Below are 13118 nucleotides of genomic sequence, written 5' to 3'. Positions count from 1 at the left end.
GAAAAGTAATATTTCAGTCAGACTGGCCAATAAAAATAAAAGATTAAGATGGGCAAAAGAACACAGACACTGGACAGAGGAACTCTGCCTAGAAGGCCAGCATCCCGGAGTCGCCTCTTTGCTGTTGACATTGAGATAGGTGTTTTGCGGGTACTATTTAATGAAGCTGTCAATTGAGGACTTGTGAGGCATCTGTTTCTCAAACTAGACACTCTAATGTACTTGTCCTCTTGTTCTGTTGTGCACCGGGGCCTCCCACTCCTCTTTATATTCTGGTTAGGGCCAGTTTGCACTGTTCTGTGACGGGAGTAGTACACAGCATTGTACCAGATTGTAACGGGTGTCATCGTCGGATGAGGAGGAATCGGACCAAAACGCAGCGTGGTAAGTGTTCATGACTTTTATTGAACTGAGCACTCAAACAAAAATAACAAAGTGAATAAACGAAACCGAAACAGTCCTGTCAGGTGAAGAACACTAAACAGAAAACAACTACCCACAAAACATAGGTGGGAAAAAGCTACCTAAGTATGGTTCCCAATCAGAGACAACGATAGTCAGCTGTCCCTGATTGAGAACCATACCCAGCCAAAACAAAGAAATACAAAACATAGAAAAGGGAACATAGAATGCCCACCCAAATCACACCCTGACCAAACCAAAATAGAGACATGAAAAGCTCTCTAAGGTCAGGGCGTGACACAGATCTTCAAATATATGGACCACCCAAAACACAGGGTGCCAGGTCCAGAACACACCTAAATAATTTTGTGTTACGTGTGTGCGTTAGCTAGGTGTGTTCGTGTTCTGAACCTGGCACCCTGTGTTTTGGGTGGTTCATATATTTCCGCGCCCTGTGTTGTGGGCTTGTTTGTTTGTGCCAGATTAAAGTGCACTTTTTCCCTGTGGAACTCTCTGCACCTGATTCCTTCCTCACACACCTAGTCCCGGGTGACAGAATCCCACACCTGGCCAAACACATAGAAATAGAAAAACATAGAACATAGACTGCCCACCCAAATCACACCCTGACCAAACCAAAATAGAGAAATATAACGCTCTCTACGGTCATGGCGTGACACACACAGTATGTGTGAATTCTATCTTTTTATAGTTTTGTAGTAAATCAAGGGTCATTTTCAACCAACGTAGTTATATACGTAGTTCAAAGAAACCCCAATGCTTTAAAAAAAAAATCTAAAATGTAGTACTGCACTTTAGTGTGTGTGGTTAGATAGTTACAATACCTATGGAAAGAATACACCCACTTGACATGTTTTATCATTTTTTTTAGTTACAAAGTTGGATTGAAATAGATTAAATTGTATTTTTTTGTCATTGATCTACCCAAAATACTCAAAGTCAAAGTGAAAATGTATTAAAAAAATATATAACTAAAATCTAGTTGTTGCATAAGTATTCACAGCCTTGTTTAGGCGAGCCTAAATTACTTCAGAAGTAAAGTTTGGCTTAACAAATCACATAAGTTATATGGACTCACTCTGTGTGAAATAATAGGGATTGACATTATTTTTGAATGACTCCCCCTTCCTTAGTCCCGCATACATACAACATCTGTACGTTCCCTCAGTCAAGTATTGAATTTAAAGCACAGATTGAACTACAAAGACTATGGACTTTTCAAAAGCCTCATAAAGAAGGGCAGTGATCGGTAGATGGGTAACAATAACAAATCAGACATTGAATATATCTTTAAAGCATGGTCAAGTGAATAATTATTCTGTTAATAATTATTCCGATGCAGTTGTCCTTCTGAACTATGCTGCAGGACAGGAAGGAAACTGCTTAATTAAGGATGTCACCATGATGCCATTGATGATTTTAAAACAGCTACAGAGTTCAATGCCTGTGATGAGAGAAAACTGAGGATGGTTCATCAACATTGTAGTGACTTTAAAATAATGACCTAAATGATAGAGTCAAAAGAAGAATAAATATATTCCAAAACATGCATATTGTATGCAACAAGGCTCTCAAGTAATACTGCAACAACAAAAAAACACTTCAAAGTAATACACTTTTTGGCCTAAATGCAAAGCCTTATGTTTGGGGAAAGTACAACATGTCACTGAGTAACTGTCTCCTCATTTTCAGGCATGGTGGTGGTGTCACGACTTCCCCCGAAGTCGGCCCTTCTCCTTGTTCGGGTGGTGTTCGGCGGTCAACGTCACCGGCTTTCTAGTCACCATCGATCCATGTTTCAGTTTCGTTTTGTCTGTATTACACACACACCTGTTTTCTATTACATATCACGTTCCTTATTTAACCCTCTGGCATACATTCCTGTTCTGTCCGTGATTGTTTATGTCGTTAGTGGTTGTGTTTTGTTCTAGTGTTTTTTGTATGTTCCTATTTAGAATTTTGCTTGATATTTTGAGTAAACTCAGTTATGTTACTCAATACCTGTGTCCTGCGCCTGACTCCGCTATAACTCTCCACCCAATCGCTTACAGGTGGCTGCATAATGGTATGGGTATGCTTGACATCGGCAAAGACTGGGGAGTTTTTCAGGATGAAAAGAAACGGGATGGAGCTAAGAGCAGTGTTGTGAAATCTGTGAATTTATTGTAATGTTTTTAAAATGGTATAACTGCCTTAATTTAGCTAGACCTCAGGAAGAGTAGCTGCTGCCTTGGTTGGGAGAGGAATTCACCTTTCAGCAGGACAATAACCTACAACACATAGCCAGATCTACACTGGAGTTGCTTAACAAGAGGACAGTGAATGTTCCCGAGTGGCCAAGTTACAGTTTGGACTTAAATCTGCTTGTAAATCTATGGCAAGACTTGACAATTGCTGTATAGTCATGATCCCCAACACCTTGACAGAGTGTGAAGAATTTTGAAAAGAAGAATGGGCAAATATTGCCAAAGGTGTTTCTAACATGTATTGACTGAAGGGGGTGAATACTTATCTAATCAAGGTATATTAGTGTTTTATGTTTCATTCATCTTTAAAAATATATATATATAATTGTTCTTCCACTTTGACATTACAGAGTATTTTGTGTAGATTGTTGACAAAAAAATGACAATTGAATCAGTTTTAATCCCACTTTGTAACGCAACAACATTTTAAAAGAAGTTCAAGATGGTGCAGACTTTCTGTAGGCACTGTCCGTCCAATGATGTGTATCAACCCTTGATTTTTCCCATGCTATGTAATGACCAATAAGAGGCTTTGAAACCACCGGCCGCCATATTGGCACTCCCCAGAATGTGCAGTCCTCCATAGGAATGAATGGAATTCTACAGTATTTCAATGAAATGTGTCAAGGACAAAATGACATGTATTTATTTGTTGTAGTGGGGACAGTAATATTAGTACTCTCCTAAAAATATATTTTAAGGAATATGTTTGTTGAGTGAATGTTTATAAAAAATGTTCAGTTCAATATCATTTTAAAAGTATGCGTCAAGGAATCTGTAATAGAATATACTTTTTATACAATTAATGCATGTCTCGTCATGTGTGAGAAGTTTATCACTTGAAAGGAGGCCTAAACTTCCTTATGCACATTGCAATAACACAAATCCAATTGCTATAACACAACTAACAGGTTTTTCTATTTAACCAAATCATAATTTAGGCATTGTCAGCAACCTGTGAGAGGCAGGCTATAGCTCTGAGGTAGATGCGGACGTCTTACTCGTTCGACATCCAGGTGACCTATACCGTCTGTCTTGGAACCCTGGGACATAACTGTCTCGTTCAACTTCCGCGTCCAGTTCAACATACACTCGAGGGCTCTCCCTGGTGGGGCCGTCCTGGTGAGCTATACGGTCCATCTTGCAGGGTCATGGCTAGAAGGGATGTGGAAGTGTAATCAGATCTGAACAGATTGGGCATTGACAAAATCCCAAAGTATCCCTTTAAATTGAACAAGCCGCAGTATGGCTGTGATGGTGACCCCTGACGAGCATCGACCCCTGACGAGCTGGCTGCCCTGCTGATGGAGAGGGGCGCCAAACTGGAGCAGGTCAACGATGAGGGATACATTCCACTCATAGAGGCTGCACGAGGAGATGGTGGCGCTGCTTTTGGCACAAGGTATGGCCTTCTCTCTCTCCCTCCCTCTCTTTCTCTCTGGGAATTAAGCCAGTACTTCTGTTTTTGAGATTTGACCTTCCATGTCCAAGCTCAGTGTCGAGGCAAAATACAAAACCCCTCATTCGGAAAACAACATTGATTATATTCAGATACAGTTTTAAGCTCCTGATCTTACTGAGTTGACAAGCTGGCTTTTCCAAATCAATTTGAAATAATTTTTCTGGGGTCAATAGCCAACAGAGGGAATAGATTAGTGCTCCTTTAAAAGTGTGTTCCCTGCAAAACGATCTTGAATCCTCCCTCTATTGTCTCTGTTTTCTGCAACTGCCAACTGCTGGGGCCGACATCGAGCTAGGCTGCTCAACGTCTTGAGCTGAATACCTGCTGGATGTAGGTGAGCAGAACCTCTCCTAACTGGACTGCCTCTCTGTTCGGCTCTCTCAAACCAAACTACTAATCTCTATTTGAGATTTGCTCATCCTCATCAAAATCCATCCATTATCAAAATTCATCCATTATCATCCATTATCAAAATTCACTTGGCTATCACCGAAACCTCCAAATTCACTTGGCTATCACCGAAACCTCCAAAGTTTTGCTTTGTTAACCTGATCACACACACAACCCTCTGTGTGTAATTTGTCCTCAGGAGCCAATGTCCATGCCACAACGGCCGACAGGATATACGGCGCTGACGTACGCCTGTGAGAACGGATGTGGCTGGGGTGCTGCTGCAGATGGGGGCTGACCTGGTGAGACCTCACCCTCTGGCCTCATCTCTATGAAGCACAGTTCATGTCAATACACATCCTTTTTGCATGAGTTGTTCACACGTTTGCATAAGTGTGGGTGTGCCTCCCAAATCTCACCATATTCCCTTCACAGTGCACTACTTTTGACCAGGGCACTCAGGGCTCTGGTCAAAAGTAGTGCACTTTATAGGGCATGTGTCAAACACAAGGCCTGCGGGCTGAAACTGCCTGTGAAACAATTCTATCCTGCCCGCGGAATGATTAGGGTTGTCAATTCATTTTGGCCTGCTTCCATACTGCCCCGCGATGCGCTGCACTACAAGCCACAGCAAGCACTGCCAACGTGATGCACGCCAAACAGTAGTGCATTGCCACACACCTCCCAGACACACACACACACACACTAGAGCCAGCCAGTGCGATATATCTTATCATTACTAATGGCACTGACCAAATCTCCTACCGGGCCAAAAGTTTAAAGGGTTATAGGCTTAACGTCCATGCCAAGTTAAGCTTCTGAAGATTCATTGCTGTAGCCTACAGAAAATGTAATATTGCTTGTCAACAAATTGTAAAATAAAGGATTCACACATGGGTATAAATTACTACTTAATGACAATAGGACACACAAGCGAGTATAAATGAGTCAACAGTTGAGCCATCTACTTTATAAAATTACAGCCTGATGCGCTTGCATCTTTGAATTCAACGTCAATTACGCCGCTTTTGTAGGTCCTGTTAACAGCACGCAGCGGAGGGAAAGTGTACATAGATACATGCCACAGTCCTAGCTAGGCTACTAAAATGTTGCAGTCTGGCTTCGGTTTTTAAACTTGACAATGAATCAAAACAGAAAAAACGGTATGTATTCATTTGTGAATATTCGTCTCCCATTTCGTATGATATGTTACAAATTCAACATTTGGATTATATGTTACAAATTTGAAAAACATACAATATATTACGAATTTACAAAACGTATGATATGTTACGAATTCTAGCTAAGTGGTTTACGTTTGCTAGCTCATTAGGGAAAGGGTTAGCTAAATGGATTAAGGTTAGGGTTAGGTGAGGGGTTAGCTAAAATGGTTAAGGTTAGGGGAAGTGTTAGCTAACATGCTAAGTAGTTGCGAAGTAGCTAAAAAGTAGTAAGTAGTTGAAAAGTTGCTAATTAGCTAAATCACTATAGATGTCCATGATGAGATTTGAACTCGCAACCATTGGGTTGCTAGACGTTAGCATTGTACTCCCACACATCCACCCCAACCAACCACCCTACTTTGTTTTTGCCTTAAGTGAATCAAATCAAATGTATTTATATAGCCCTTCTTTACATAGGCTGATATATTGAAGTGCTGTACAGAAATCCATCCTAAAACCACAAACAGCAAGCAATGCAGGTGTAGAAGCATGGTAACCATCTGTCTTATGTAACCATACAGTACCAAACTGTAATAAAATATCATACTAAATTAAGTATTCCGGATTTACATACAGAATAATACGAAATGCTCTGAGACCAGGTTGGTGATCCATCCATGCAATCCATAAAAACAATAAACATGTTTTATGTTTAAATGTTTCAACAACCTAGCTACATTTAGGTTATTTTGAGTTTTGATTAGAGTCACAGCATATTATGCACATCTAGCAGCAAAGGCTGGACACGTTATTTGTCTCTTCTTTTGTTTTAATATGCTAAATTGCTATATACAGTATCCTACAGTATGTACAGTGCCTTGCGAAAGTATTCGGCCCCCTTGAACTTTGCGACCTTTTGCCACATTTCAGGCTTCAAACATAAAGATATAAAACTGTATTTTTTTGTGAAGAATCAACAACAAGTGGGACACAATCATGAAGTGGAACGACATTTATTGGATATTTCAAACTTTTTTAACAAATTCAAAACTGAAAAATTGGGCGTGCAAAATTATTCAGCCCCCTTAAGTTAATACTTTGTAGCGCCACCTTTTGCTGCGATTACAGCTGTAAGTCGCTTGGGGTATGCCTCTATCAATTTTGCACATCGAGAGACTGACATTTTTTCCCATGAACCATTCCATTGTAGATTTTGCTTTATGTTTTGGATCATTGTCTTGTTGGAAGACAAATCTCCGTCCCAGTCTCAGGTCTTTTGCAGACTCCATCAGGTTTTCTTCCAGAATGGTCCTGTATTTGGCTCCATCCATCTTCCCATCAATTTTAACCATCTTCCCTGTCCCTGCTGAAGAAAAGCAGGCCCAAACCATGATGCTACCACCACCATGTTTGACAGTGGGGATGGTGTGTTCAGGGTGATGAGCTGTGTTGCTTTTACGCCAAACATAACGTTTTGCATTGTTGCCAAAAAGTTCAATTTTGGTTTCATCTGACCAGAGCACCTTCTTCCACATGTTTGGTGTGTCTCCCAGGTGGCTTGTGGCAAACTTTAAACAACACTTTTTATGGATATCTTTAAGAAATGGCTTTCTTCTTGCCACTCTTCCATAAAGGCCAGATTTGTGCAATATACGACTGATTGTTGTCCTATGGACAGAGTCTCCCACCTCAGCTGTAGATCTCTGCAGTTCATCCAGAGTGATCATGGGCCTCTTGGCTGCATCTCTGATCAGTCTTCTCCTTGCATGAGCTGAAAGTTTAGAGGGACGGCCAGGTCTTGGTAGATTTGCAGTGGTCTGATACTCCTTCCATTTCAATATTATCGCTTGCACAGTGCTCCTTGGGATGTTTAAAGCTTGGGAAATCTTTTTGTATCCAAATCCGTCTTTAAACTTCTTCACAACAGTATCTCAGACCTGCCTGGTGTGTTCCTTGTTCTTCATGATGCTCTTTGCGCTTTTAACGGACCTCTGAGACTATCACAGTGCAGGTGCATTTATACGGAGACTTGATTACACACAGGTGCATTGTATTTATCATCATTAGTCATTTAGGTCAACATTGGATCATTCAGAGATCCTCACAGAACTTCTGGAGAGAGTTTGCTGCACTGAAAGTAAAGGGGCTGAATAATTTTGCACGCCCAATTTTTCAGTTTTTGATTTGTTAAAAAAGTTTGAAATATCCAATAAATGTCGTTCCACTTCATGATTGTGTCCCACTTGTTGTTGATTCTTCACAAAAAAATACAGTTTTATATCTTTATGTTTGAAGCCTGAAATGTGGCAAAAGGTCGCAAAGTTCAAGGGGGCCGAATACGTTCGCAAGGCACTGTACATAAGTAGACATAAAGGTCTATCTTTTTTCTACCTAAACAATGGCCAATTTGGGTGGCAGTTGTATGCATGTTGTTTTGTAAAAACAGACCTAATAGGCTATGTCTGGCCTGCAAATTTGTTGTGTTTTTTCAATATGGCCTGTGTGCTGATTCAGTTTGACACCCTTGTTATAGGGAATAGGGTGCCATTTAGGGCATAGGCTGGGTGTTGTTTAGATGCATGACTGCTTGAATACGCTCATATGTTTCCATGTGTCCGTTTTACTCGCTCCTGTTTGTCTTGCAGAGACATGAATGGGAGGGGGACAGAACCCCTCTAATGAAAGTCAAGAAGGACCAATGTTTGGCAGGGTCCTTTGCAGAATCCAAATTGTCAGCATTGTGTATCCTACTTTTGTGTCAAATAGTTATGAAGAAATTGTGGTCAGTTAACAAATACTATGTCTTGTTTGATTTTTTTGGCCCGGCGCTAGCCAAGGCCAATGTAAATATGCATTTTTGCTAATAAAGTTTTACAATTGGTAACATTTTTAGCTGAATGCGCATGCATTTAGATGTTATTGCGTGTTGTATATTTTCAGTCACACTGTTGCATGAAAGGAGATCCATGAAGTTAACATCGACAGCATCTCTAAGCCTGAGTTCCTGTGGAGTAAACCTAAGGAGGGCTCACCTAGGGAACTCTGCACTCACAATTCCATTTAGTTCAGGAACTGAATGGCCATTCTTATGGGGAAATCAAATGTCTCATTCAACTGAATTGAGATTAAATTGATCTGTAACTCTTGACTTGCTCTGGCTACTCCCAGTATTAAATGGGGCAGTGCATTTCCTCAAAATCAAGGTGGTCCCTGACAGTTGGAAGACGGACATGAACGAGATATTAGAATCGTCCAGCAGCGACGAGGAGGACACGGAAGGAAAGGAGAGTGAAGAGGAGAAGGAGGTGCTAAAGGTGGTCACACCATTGTGGTGTCCTACCTCCTCAACTACCCCAACAACATCCTGTCGGTCCCCGCGCAAGACCTATCCCCTCCCATGACACCTCTCAGGTAGGGACCGCTAGTTACTAACAGACAAATAACTACTGTACTTCTACAAACATGTTTGTTTATTTGTCTGGATGGAGTTGTATTGACACCAAGTTGATACCAAATATTGATACCAACTATACTTTTGTAATATCTCCTTACATCTTATGAGTTCCAAGCTCTGGCCATTGTGGAGCCAGACAGAGTATCTTCTAACATTACAACACCTGCACCCGTCATCACAAAAGGTCAGCCCAACAGTAAATATAGGTCTAACTTTGTTAATTCCCTGACCAAGAAGACAACCTAACACCAGTTGACTACACAAGGCATCAAAGTGTTATAATGATTACTGTAATATTAGATGGTACAACCTTGTAACTAACTAGTTGTGTTGTCCTGTGTGGCTGTCTCAGGTGGCTCCAAGCAGAGACAATGCCCCCTACAGGATAACCCTGTCATTGCAGACAGTCCAGACAGACATGCTGCCCCCCTTCCACCCGTACCAGCCCTTGGAGTCCATTGTGAAAGAGACAGAGTGCAAGCTGATCTCCAGCCATAGAGAAGACCCAGCTGCAGAATAAGATGATCCTCAAGGAGCAGTAAACTAAAGAGTAAATGAAGGCCGAAGGCCTGAACGATGACCCGGGCAGCCCCTTCGCACATTGGCCTCCCAGCAGTCCAGACTTTAGTACAGCAGACTACCCCGACAGCTCCAGCCCTGACCTGCTGATGATGTTGGGGCAGCAGTTGACAGGCCTGGGACCGGCCTTCTCACCCAGGCCCCCGACGGACTACTAGTGGCCTTCCCCCTACAGATCGTCACAGACACGCCGGTTGACATGATGGCAGATACAGTGCCTTCCAAAAGTATTCACACCCTTTTCAGCACATTTTGTTGTGTTACAAAGTGGGATACACATTGTTTTAATTGTAATTTTTTGTCACTGACTCTAACACTTGTAGAATTCTAACACTTGTAAAAAAATATACATTTTGAAAAGGAAAATAAAACACTTGATTAGATAAGTATTCAACCCCCTGAGTTAATACACCTTTTGCAGCGTTTACAGCAGTGAGTCTTTCTGGGTAAGTCTCTAAGAGCATTCCGTACCTGAATTGTACAATATTTGCCCATTGTTCTTTTTTAAATTCTTCAAGCTTTTTAAATTCTTCAAGTTGGTTGTTGATCATTGCTAGATAGCCATTTTCAAGTCTTGCCATAGATTTTCAAGACGATTTCTAGTCAAAACCACTCAGGAACATTCAATGTCGGCTTGGTAAGCAACTCCAGTGTATATTTGGCCTTGTTTTTTAGGATTTTGTCCTGCTGAAACGTGTCTGTTGGAAAGCAAACTGAACCAAGTTTTCCACAAAGATTTTGCCTATGCTTAGCTCTATTCTGTTTATTCTTATCCGATGACAATACCCAAAAAATGATACAGCCACCACCATGCTTGAAAATATGAAGAATGGTACTTAGTGATGTGTTGTGTTGGATTTTCCTCAATCATAACGCTTTCTATTCAGGACAAAAAGTTCATTTCTTTGCCACATTTTTTGCAGTATTACTTTAGTGCCTTGTTGCAAACAGGATGTATGTTTGGGAATATTTGTATCATGTACAGGCTTCCTTCTTTTCACTCTGTCATTTAAGTTAGTATTGTGGAGTAACTACAATGTTGTTGATCCATCCTCAGTTTTCTCCTATCACACAGCCATTAAACTTTGCAACTGTTTTATAATCACCATTGGCCTCATGGTTAAATCCCTGAGCGGTGTCCTTCCTCTCTGTCAACAGAGTTACTGAAGGGCGCCTGTATCTTTGTAGTGACTCTGTGTATTGACAAACCATCCAAAGTGTAATTAATAACTGCACCATGCTCAAAGGGATATTCAATGTCTGATTCTTTTTTTTTTACACATCTACAAATAGGTGCCCTTCTTTGCAAACCATTGGAAAACTTCCATGGTCTTTCTGGTTGAATCTGTGCTCAAAATTCACTGCTCGACTGAGGGACTTTACAGATACAGTGGATTCGGAAAGTATTCAGACCCCTTGACTTTTTCCACATTTTGTTACCTTACGGCTTTATTCTAAAAAGGATTAAATAGTTTTCCCCCTTATCAATCTACACACAATATCCCATAATGACAAAGCAAAAACAGGTTTTTAGAAATGTTTGCAAATGTATTAAAAATAAAAAACGGAAATATCACATTACACAAGTATTCAGACCCTTTACTCAGTACTTTGTTGAAGCACCTTTGGCAGCGATTACAGCCTTGAGTCTACTTGTTATGACGATACAAGCTTGGCACACCTGTATTTGTGGAGTTTCTCCCATTCTTCTCTGCAGATCCTCTCAAACTCTGTCAGGTTGGATGGGGAGCGTTTCTGCACAGCTATTTTCAGGTCTCCCTAAAGATGTTCGATCGGGTTCAAGTCCGGGTTCTGGCTGGGCCACTCAAGGACATTCAGAGACTTGTCCCGAAACCACACCTGCGTTGTCTTGGTAGTGTGCTTAGGGTCTTTGTCCTGTTGGAAGGTGAACCTTTGCTCCAGTCAGAGGTCCTGAGCACTCTGGAGTAGGTTTTCATCAAGAGTGTGCAAAGCTGTCATCAAGGCAAAGGGTGGCTACTTTGAAGAATCTCAAATCTCAAATATATTTATATTTGTTTAACATCCTTTTTTGGTTACTACATGATTCCATATGTGTTATTTCATAGTTTTGATTATTCTACAATGTAGAAAATAGTAAAAACAAAGAAAAACCCTGGAATGAGTAGGTATGTCCAAACTTTTGACTGGTACTGTGTGTTTGTACAATTTCAAGAAAGGTGTTGGATGCAACTCTGAGCCGGATGCTGGATGTAACTCTCAGCTGGATGCTGGATATAACTCTTTGCTGGATGCAAAATTCAGCATCCAGTATCCAGCTCAGTGTTACAGACCCTAATGCAACCTGTCAAACATGGGATCTGTTCAGTAGGGTGCATTGTTACAGAACGTCAGCAGTTGAGATAGAAACATATTGCGTGAACAGGTACGTTATATATTCAAAAGTATGTGGACACCCCTTCAAATTAGTGGATTCAGCAATTTCAGCCACACCCGTTGCTGACAGGTGTAAAAAAAATAGAGCACACAGCCATTCAATCTCCATAGACAAACACTGGCAGTAGAATGGCCCATACTGAAGAGCTCAGTGACTTTCAACATGGCCCCATCATAGGATGCCACCTTTCAAACAAGTAAGTTCATAAAATTTCTTCCCCACTAGAGCTGATCCGGTCAGCTGTAAGTGCTGTTATTGTGAAGTGGAAACGTCTAGGAGCAACAACGGCTCAGTCCCGAAGTGGTTCCAAACTGCCTCTGGAAGCAACGTCAGCACAAGAACTTTGTCAGGAATTTCATGAAATGGGTTTTCATGGCCGAGCAACCGCACACAAGCTTCATCATGCACAATGCCAAGCGTTGTCTGGAGTGGACTCTGGAGCAGTGGAAACACTTACTCTGGAGTGATGAATCACACTTCACCATCTGGTAGTCCGACGGATAAATCTGGGTTTGGCGAATTCCAGGAGAACGCTACCTACCCCATTGCATAGTGCCAACAGTAAAATTTGGTGGAGGAGGAACAGTGGTCTGGGGATGTGTTTCATGGTTCGGGCTAGACCCCTTAGTTCCAGTGAAGGGAAATCTTAACACAACAGCATACAATGACATTCTAGACGATTCTGTGCTTCCAACTTTGTGGCAACAGTTTGGGGGAAGGCCCTTTCCTGTTTCAGCATGACAATTCCCCCGTTCACAAAGGGTGGTACTTTGTCGAGATTGGTGTTGGAAGAACTTGACTGGCCTGCACAGAGCCCTGACATCAACCCCATCAAACACCTTTTGGTATGAATTGAAACACCAACTGCGAGCCAGGCCTAATCGCCTAACATCAGTTTCCGACCTCACTAATACTCTTGTGGCTAAATGCAAGCAAGTCCCCGCAGCAATGTTCCAACATCTAGTGGAAAGCCATCCCAGAAGAG

At 41.4% G+C, this 13118-nt stretch overlaps 2 long non-coding RNA genes across 3 annotated transcripts; both read left to right on the top strand.

Moving 5' to 3' along the window:
- Window positions 1-280: 280 nt before the first annotated feature.
- On the top strand, window positions 281-2421 carry LOC149975751 (uncharacterized). Its single transcript, XR_016487785.1, has 2 exons — window positions 281-384; window positions 2116-2421. It is a non-coding gene; the product is annotated as an uncharacterized LOC149975751 (long non-coding RNA).
- A 5908-nt stretch (window positions 2422-8329) lies between these two features.
- LOC149975750 (uncharacterized) lies at window positions 8330-11295 on the top strand. 2 transcript variants are annotated; one of them, XR_016487784.1, is made up of 2 exons: window positions 8330-9322; window positions 9491-11295. It is a non-coding gene; the product is annotated as an uncharacterized LOC149975750 (long non-coding RNA). The 2 variants fall into 2 exon arrangements; XR_016487783.1 differs by having other exon boundaries at window positions 8888-9095.
- The last annotated feature ends 1823 nt before the right edge of the window (window positions 11296-13118 follow it).

The sequence above is a fragment of the Oncorhynchus mykiss genome, chromosome 17 (assembly GCF_057628025.1).
Source record: "Oncorhynchus mykiss isolate SJ-2025 chromosome 17, ASM5762802v1, whole genome shotgun sequence".
Taxonomy (NCBI): Eukaryota; Metazoa; Chordata; class Actinopteri; order Salmoniformes; family Salmonidae; genus Oncorhynchus; species Oncorhynchus mykiss.
The sequence above is the reverse complement of the archived record's forward strand: the minus strand, read 5'-3'. Positions and strand labels throughout refer to the sequence as shown.